The sequence below is a fragment of the Cyprinus carpio genome, chromosome B16, assembly GCF_018340385.1.
Source record: "Cyprinus carpio isolate SPL01 chromosome B16, ASM1834038v1, whole genome shotgun sequence".
Lineage (NCBI taxonomy): Eukaryota > Metazoa > Chordata > Actinopteri > Cypriniformes > Cyprinidae > Cyprinus > Cyprinus carpio.
The window spans coordinates 27454591-27461986 of NC_056612.1; the positions used below are offsets into that span (position 1 = coordinate 27454591).

General features: G+C 33.8%; 1 long non-coding RNA gene and 1 pseudogene across 1 annotated transcript; both read left to right on the forward strand.

Annotated features, from left to right (window-relative positions):
- The first annotated feature begins 349 nt into the window (after positions 1–349).
- LOC122134299 lies at positions 350–3581 on the forward strand. The gene is made up of 3 exons (XR_006156783.1): positions 350–382; positions 3003–3187; positions 3289–3581. It is a non-coding gene; the product is annotated as an uncharacterized LOC122134299 (long non-coding RNA).
- A 630-nt stretch (positions 3582–4211) lies between these two features.
- Positions 4212–7053, forward strand: LOC109082395 (annotated as a pseudogene).
- The last annotated feature ends 343 nt before the right edge of the window (positions 7054–7396 follow it).

Here is a 7396-nt window from a genome sequence, read left to right on the forward strand (position 1 = left end):
GAACTAGTTTTAGGCTAAATAGAATCTGGTTAGCTTGTTGTTGGTAAAAGAGTTTTCTTTTGCATTCCTCTGCGCTTGATTAAACAGATCTGCATTAATGGGTGCTGTATTCATTCCTAAAGAGACTGTTTTGTGTCTGTCACTCAACTTTATAGATGTAAGTGAGTATCTGCTGTCGTTTCTTCTGACTGAAGTCGTGTTCTGTTGCAGTTTATGGAACCCGTATGAACCCAGTGGCCATGGTGTCAGAACATCTCCCTCTGTTTGGTGACATGAGAGGTGATGACCCATGTGATGAGCGATGCTGGACCTCTAAATATCATGCCAAGCTCACCGCAGGTGGCGTTGATAGGAGAGGTGAACTTAACTCCGTTTTGGGAAAGTGAGTATTTTTGGACTTGCACTCTTCAGGCTTCAAAATATGTTTGTGGTTCAAGCTAAAGTGATAGTTCACCAAAAATGAAACATGCTCTTAATTAACTCACGGCTCAGGCAACTAACAAAAGAGGGCAAATTGTTTTCTTCAATAAAGAAGATTTTTAGCTGAAACTGGATCATTGGTGATTATAAAATGCAACACAAAATTAATCCCTGTGGCTCCTATTGAAGGTCTTATGAGAGTGAAAACAATCGGTCTGTGCAAGAAAACCTAACATTTTTACATCATTGTAATCCAGAGCCTTACTGTAGGTAAACAGTCTGAATTGATGTCTGGTTCACGAATAAAATCATTCTGGCCTCTCGTACACACTGGGGTAAGCTAAATCGGTTCGTCAGTTCCACTTTTACTCCTTAATCGCATTCTGTACACACATAATTCACTAAAATACGGGAGTGACAACCGCATTAACTCACGAAAAATACAGGTAGTGACAGAAATACTATGCAGTGTGTATGGAACTGAACTGAAGAACTAGTTGTTAGACTTGGGGCTTTTTGAACTTCTAGCACTGTGAAACGGTATCTTAGTCTGTATGTGAGATGCAAGAAAATAAACAATGAAAGAAGTCTTAATCTTAGTAATATTTCGCACGCATCGGGCTCACAAGCCCTAGGGTGAAAGTGTCAGGTAAGCTGCCAGATCTTTATATATATATACAAATAAATAAATAAAAAACAAGGACAAGCACACAAAAACAACACCAAATGCTTTGTTTTATAGCACCAAAAAATCATATGTCTCATATCCGCAACAGACCTCTTTATTAACTCCATAAAGTGCCTGGCTTTATGAGCTAAGAGCAAACAACATGCCTAAAAGTGCTTGTAAATATGAGGACATGGCAACAACTGCAAGACAGCGCTCTCTAAAGCAGCCTCCCGAGCATAAACAAAACACAGCACGTTTATCAGTGGTAGTTTAGTTCAAATCGACAGACAAAAAGAGTCTTTAGCCAAAAAATGGCACATACTGTACCAGACGGCAAAAATGTTGCTATGGTTACAAATTTGAGAGTGACAGCTGTTTACGATAATTTATGGGACTCACTCCTGAAACTTGCAGTGTGTACATGGCCTCTTTTGAACCGGTTCTTTGTGGTGAACTAGATGAACCAGTTCAAATCAGATCAAATCAAACTCACTTTTCAGACACCTTGACAGTCCCTACAAGTGTAAGCCGAAATACCGCCGTATATCTGATCCTGTGATGAATGAATGAACCTACCATCCACGGCCTGTTCTAGACATTAGGAGCTGGTTTCTAACTGTTTTATTTATACAACATTTCATTTTAAATTTGTGTATATTTATTTAGTAACAGTTAAAAGTTTGGATACATTTTTAATGTTTTCGAAAGAAGTCATTTATGATCATCAAGTCTGCATTTATTTGATCAGAAATATAGAAAGAACTATAAAATTGTGAAACTTTAAATAATGGTGTTCTTTTTTACCATACTTTAAAATATCGATTTCTGTGAGTCACAGCTGAATTTTTAGCATGATTTTAAAGTCCTTGTGAATAAAAGTATTAATGTCTTTAAAAAAAATAATACTGATCCATTTATTTTGAAACATTCTTAAATCAAGGTTTTTCTAGACAAGTAAAAATTATTGTTTTATTGTCTGAATATAAACAAGTCAAAATTGAATTTTGGCTTAAAATGAAATTGGGTAAATGCTTACCCCATTGGCAGATTATTTTGCTTGTTCTAAGCAAAAACTCACTTAATTTTGACTTATTTTTCTGAAAACAAGACACTAATTTTTACTAATCCTTCTTGATTTAAGAATTTTTAGATATCTTGGCTGGAAACAAGACAAAAAAAATCTAAGTAAGAAAAGCAGTTTTTGCAGTGTAATTCATATATCCGGTTATTGTCGTTAAAAGTTAATGCTGTATCGTCTTGGAAATATCCCCTAAACCTACCTGATAGTGTCAACAAATGCAAAAGTGATATAAAAAATGCATTTGTTGATGCAGCCGTGCTATTTTAACTTCCTTATGTGGATTTGAGCTGTTTTGTTGAACCGTAGTTTCACAGAAATGTAGGTAGAGGCATGTTTTTCCCATGAGCCTATGTTGGATGTCATTGTGTGATTACATAAACCATCTAGTGATGTGAACCAGTTCATTGAAACAAACGGTTCAAAAGAATCAGTTCACGGAAAATAATCCTATTTTCTCATTTGCCTGAGGCTCTGGGTTACAGGTGATAATGTTGTAAAATAATTTTTAGTTTCTTGCACAGACTGATTGTTTCACTTCATAAGACCTCAATATATCGCCAGGAGCCACTGTGATTAATTTTGTGTTGCGTGATGTGTTTTATTTGACTCTGAAAAATGTGACTTGGAATTAATGAATCACCAAGGGCTACGGTTTCAGCTAAAAATCTTCTTTACTGTTCTGCTAATCTTGGACGGCCTGAGGGTGAGTAAATTAACAGCTTATTCTCATTTTCTGTGAACTGTCCCTTTTAACAACATCTTAAATCTTAAAAACTGTCCTACTTGAATGGTTTCTCAAAATCTGTCTCCGTTCTGTTTTACTCGTTTCAGCCACATTCACAGCTCCGCAGCTGTCAGTAACATCGAACCAAACCTATCTGAATGTGACGGTCTCGCCGCCGATGGCCGCTTGGAACCACTCTATTGAGAATATCAGCTTCTGGGGAAAAGCTTTCCTGAGATCATCCGTTAAGTACACAGTTCGTCTGACACATCCCGAGTCACTGGCTGGAAAGGTTATTATTCCTGATTCTCCTCCAGTCGTTATTAGGATCCATTAGGATTCATGTTACTTACTTAACTTTATTGTCCTTCAAAGCAGTTCTTTCTGTGTTAGTTGCAGGTGTCTGAGGGCACGTCTCGCTCAGTGTTTATTTGGCTCAAGGAGACAGACGTGAAGTACTGTGGTGATGTGTTATATACACTCACACATCCCGGTCGGTCCAGTGCCAGTGAAAACGCTTCTATTTTGTGTGACTGTCTCAGGTAACTCAACAGTTTGTGCTTTGATTGATGTGTAGAAAACTAGTCCACATTCCGATGACTGAATCCGAACACCCATTAATTAGGAAAACAATTCATGCTTTCAGTGTTTTATTGTTTCCCTTCATTAATACCCGAACTAAATCTAAAATTGACATTATTATTATTTTAGTTTTTATGTATTTATTTATTCATTCATTCATTCATTTTTGCGCTTATTCTTTTTATTATTCTTTTTTTTCTTAGATATTAATGTATAGTATAGAATGCAAAATAATGATAGCAAATGAGACAGTCATTTTATTTTACTATTATGTAACAGAAAATGTTCACTATATACGACTGTCAACTACATATTTATTTTTGTATTCATTTATTCATTTTTTACTTATTTGTTTTTTTTTTATTTTTACAATTTTTTATTTTTTTATTATTTTCCTAGACATAAATTGCCAGTATATTTAATGCAAAGTAATGATAGCAAATGAGACAAAATTGCTGAAAATTAATGAAAACCTATTTCTCAGTGTTTACTATTATATAACAGGAAAGATGGATTATATACAAATGTTAGATATTTATTTATTTATTTATTTTTCATTCATTTGCTCTTATTTTATTTTATTTTATTTTATTTTATTTTATTTTATTTTTTTTTTTTTTTTTTATTTTTATATTTTTTTTATTTTTTAGTGATTTTTTTTTTTTTTTATTTTTTTTTTTTGGATATTTTCTATTTTAATTTTTTTTTTTTTTTATTATTTTTTTTTATTTTACATGAATGTCCATGTATGTTCCCAAATAATGAAAGCAGTTGAGACAAAGTTGCTAAAATTAAATAGTAACCTATTTCTCAGTGTTTATTGTTATATAACAGGAAAGCTAGATTATATACAAATACCAAAAAATCAATTAATTATATTATTTTCATTCACATACACTTAACCGTTAATTATTATAAAAAAAAAAAAAAAAAATAGCATTATATGCAATTGGCAACAATTTTTTTTTTTTTTTTTTTTTACTGATTTATGTATTTATTTAATTCTTTTTTATTTTCTTAAACATAAATGGCCAGTATGCAAAATAGTGACAGCAATTGAGACAAAGTTGTTGAAATTAAATAAATCCTTATTTCACAGTGTGTTCACGTCATTATATATGATTGCCAGCAGATTTTGTAAGTGACACCAGACTGAACTTTATATTCATCTACAATTTCTGTGTCTTTCAGCACCTAAGCCCTGGCTTCATATATTAATATGGCCTTGTCTGCTGGCTCTGCTGCTGCTGATCGTCCTACCCATCATGCTTTGCCACCTGTCAGTAAAGGGAAAGAGCTCCTTACCGAAAGCGCTGGTAAGTGATTGCTTCATATTCGCTGTGGGGAATTCCAGGTGAGCATACCTGTAATGGGCTCCCATCTTACCGGCAGTAAAAAGTCCTGTTTGACAAGAGTGTCATGTTTCTCTTAAGCACCTGAAGGAATGCATCTTATCTGCACATTGCTCTTGGCAACACAAAATGAGTTTATCATGTCGATTATGGTAAGCACAAACATCTGCTGCCAGATCAACAGTCACGTATTTTCCTTAGAGCACTTCTGCGCTTTCATGGATTATTTACCCTGTTTTGGATTTTAAGATATTATAAAAAGTCCGTTTGTGATGTGAAAAGATAAATCATGCATGTTGATATTTGCTCAGTAAAGTGGCTCAGTTTGAGTTCTTGTGTAACCTTGTGTAGTTGTGTTAATTAATTAAGTCAATATTTGGATTCAAAAAACATCTTCTCTGTGGACTACGACTCGTTTGATGAATCAATTCTGCTTCATTCTGTTTCAAATACATGAAATCTAGAATTAAATATGATCGTTTGTGAATTTTATAAGTCAGGGATTTCCAAACTTCTTTGTCAGCCAAATCTCTGACCTACAATATTTACTTGAAGTAGAGTAAATATTTCAATAACTTAACAGCACATTTGCATGTTCATGGTTCTCTGATGTTGGTTAATGTTCACATGACATGCATTAACCACTTTTTTAGTATTTTATTTATTTATTTATTTTTATAATTTTATTTTATTTATTTCTGGGGTTTAAATTATTGTTTAAAAGTTTTATTTTGATTGTTTTATTTTAAAATTATTTATTTTAATTTGAAATGTTTGGTTTTTAGTAAATGTTTTGATTGTTTTTGTAATTTTTTTGGTCATTTTATGATTTAATTAGTTTGTAGTGTTTAAATAGTTTTTATTTTGCAATGATATATTTTAATTCAACATTTTTCTGATTTAATTCATTGGTAATAAGTGTTTATTTTCAAATTTTAAATTTTAAAACACTTCATTTTAATTTTATTGAATTGATTTAATTGACTTTTAGCAGGTGTTTATTTTTTTATTTTTTTATTATTTATTTTGATTTTACATTTTATGATTTAATTAATTTGTAGTAAGTGTTTTATTTAGATTTTTATGTTTTTATTTTCCAGTATATCTTAATGTGACATTTTGTCTGATTTAATAGATTGTTTAGTGTTTTATTTTGATTTGCTTTTATTTTAAAATTATTTATTTTAATGTGATATTTTTTGATTCAGTTGATGTTTAGTTAGTGTTTCATTTAGATTAAAATTTTAAGATGATTTTTTTGTGATTTAAATGGTTTTTAGTAATTGTTTTATTTGAATGGTTTTTATTTTAAAATGATTATTAGCTTTTCATCAACTCACAATTTGGGAAACATAGTTAAAAGTGATTTAAGTGATCTACCGTCGATCCAAGTTTACCTGGGATAGACTGGTGTACCAACAATTTATTTAAAAATATAAATATATATCCTAAATATCCGATAGGCTCAAAAAACTCTCTCCTCTCTCTGTTAAACAGATCCTGGAAAAGAACAGCAGTCCTGCATTATGTTCAGATCCCAGAGACGAAATCTCTAAAGTGGAAGTGTGTTCCGGATTTGTTGTAAAGCTTGAACCACAGGCTGTTTTTCCTCCACCGAAGTCAGAGATCGTGGTTAATGATGCTTATGCATCCCAGGAGCCCTGTGACCAGGAGTGGACACACGATCCGCGATCAACCCGGACATCCCGGTCCAGAACAGCCCAGAGTCTTCTGTGCACTACAGCATGATTGTGCCTCTCAAGATCTCCATCGAACCATCAGCTGATGACACAACAAATGAAACTCACTTGGATTCATTTGGTCCAGAGTTCATTTCGAGCTTTTCAATAGGCCATCCAGACACCGAAAACAGCAGCGGCCCACTGGTAGTACCAGTTAGACCCACTAAAAACGGTGCACTGCAGTTTCACAACTGTTTATTCCAGTGTGACACTGGTGAAAACTCTCCAGAACCTTCCCAGGACTCAGAAGGTTTATCTGGAGAAAAAACTCCTTTACTATCTGACCTAGTTCAGAAGGATCCAGGTGTAGTCATCCTACCTGCCTGTACACGTTTCGACGTTGTGACGTCGAGCAAAATACAGGAAAAAAAATGGGCTGCCGGGATTCCTTGGAGGGACAACAAGACCAGAGGATTATGTTAGGAGGACGGAACCACCTCACAGGACCTCAACCTGAACCCGATGAGGACCTTCATAGATGAAGAGGGAACTAGGGTTGGTGGGATCTTTTGGACAGGTGGAATGGTGGAGACGCAGGGTTGACTTTTGCCGTGCAAACTAGCCGGCGGAGATTCTGCTCTTCTCAGTGATCATCTAGTACGTCCATTGCAAATAAAAAAACAATGTTTAAACGATCATCTTTTTTGGTTTTGCCAGCTCATTGCATCAGGTACGTTGCGGTATGAAGTGGCGCAACGTTTGATGAGTTCGTACAAATGTTAAAGTTTGAAAATCTGTATGAAATCAAACCATACTGTAGAACACCTCCCCAGCTAAACAATCGCCTGATTTTTGTAAAAAAACATAACATAGTGATGAAAAGAC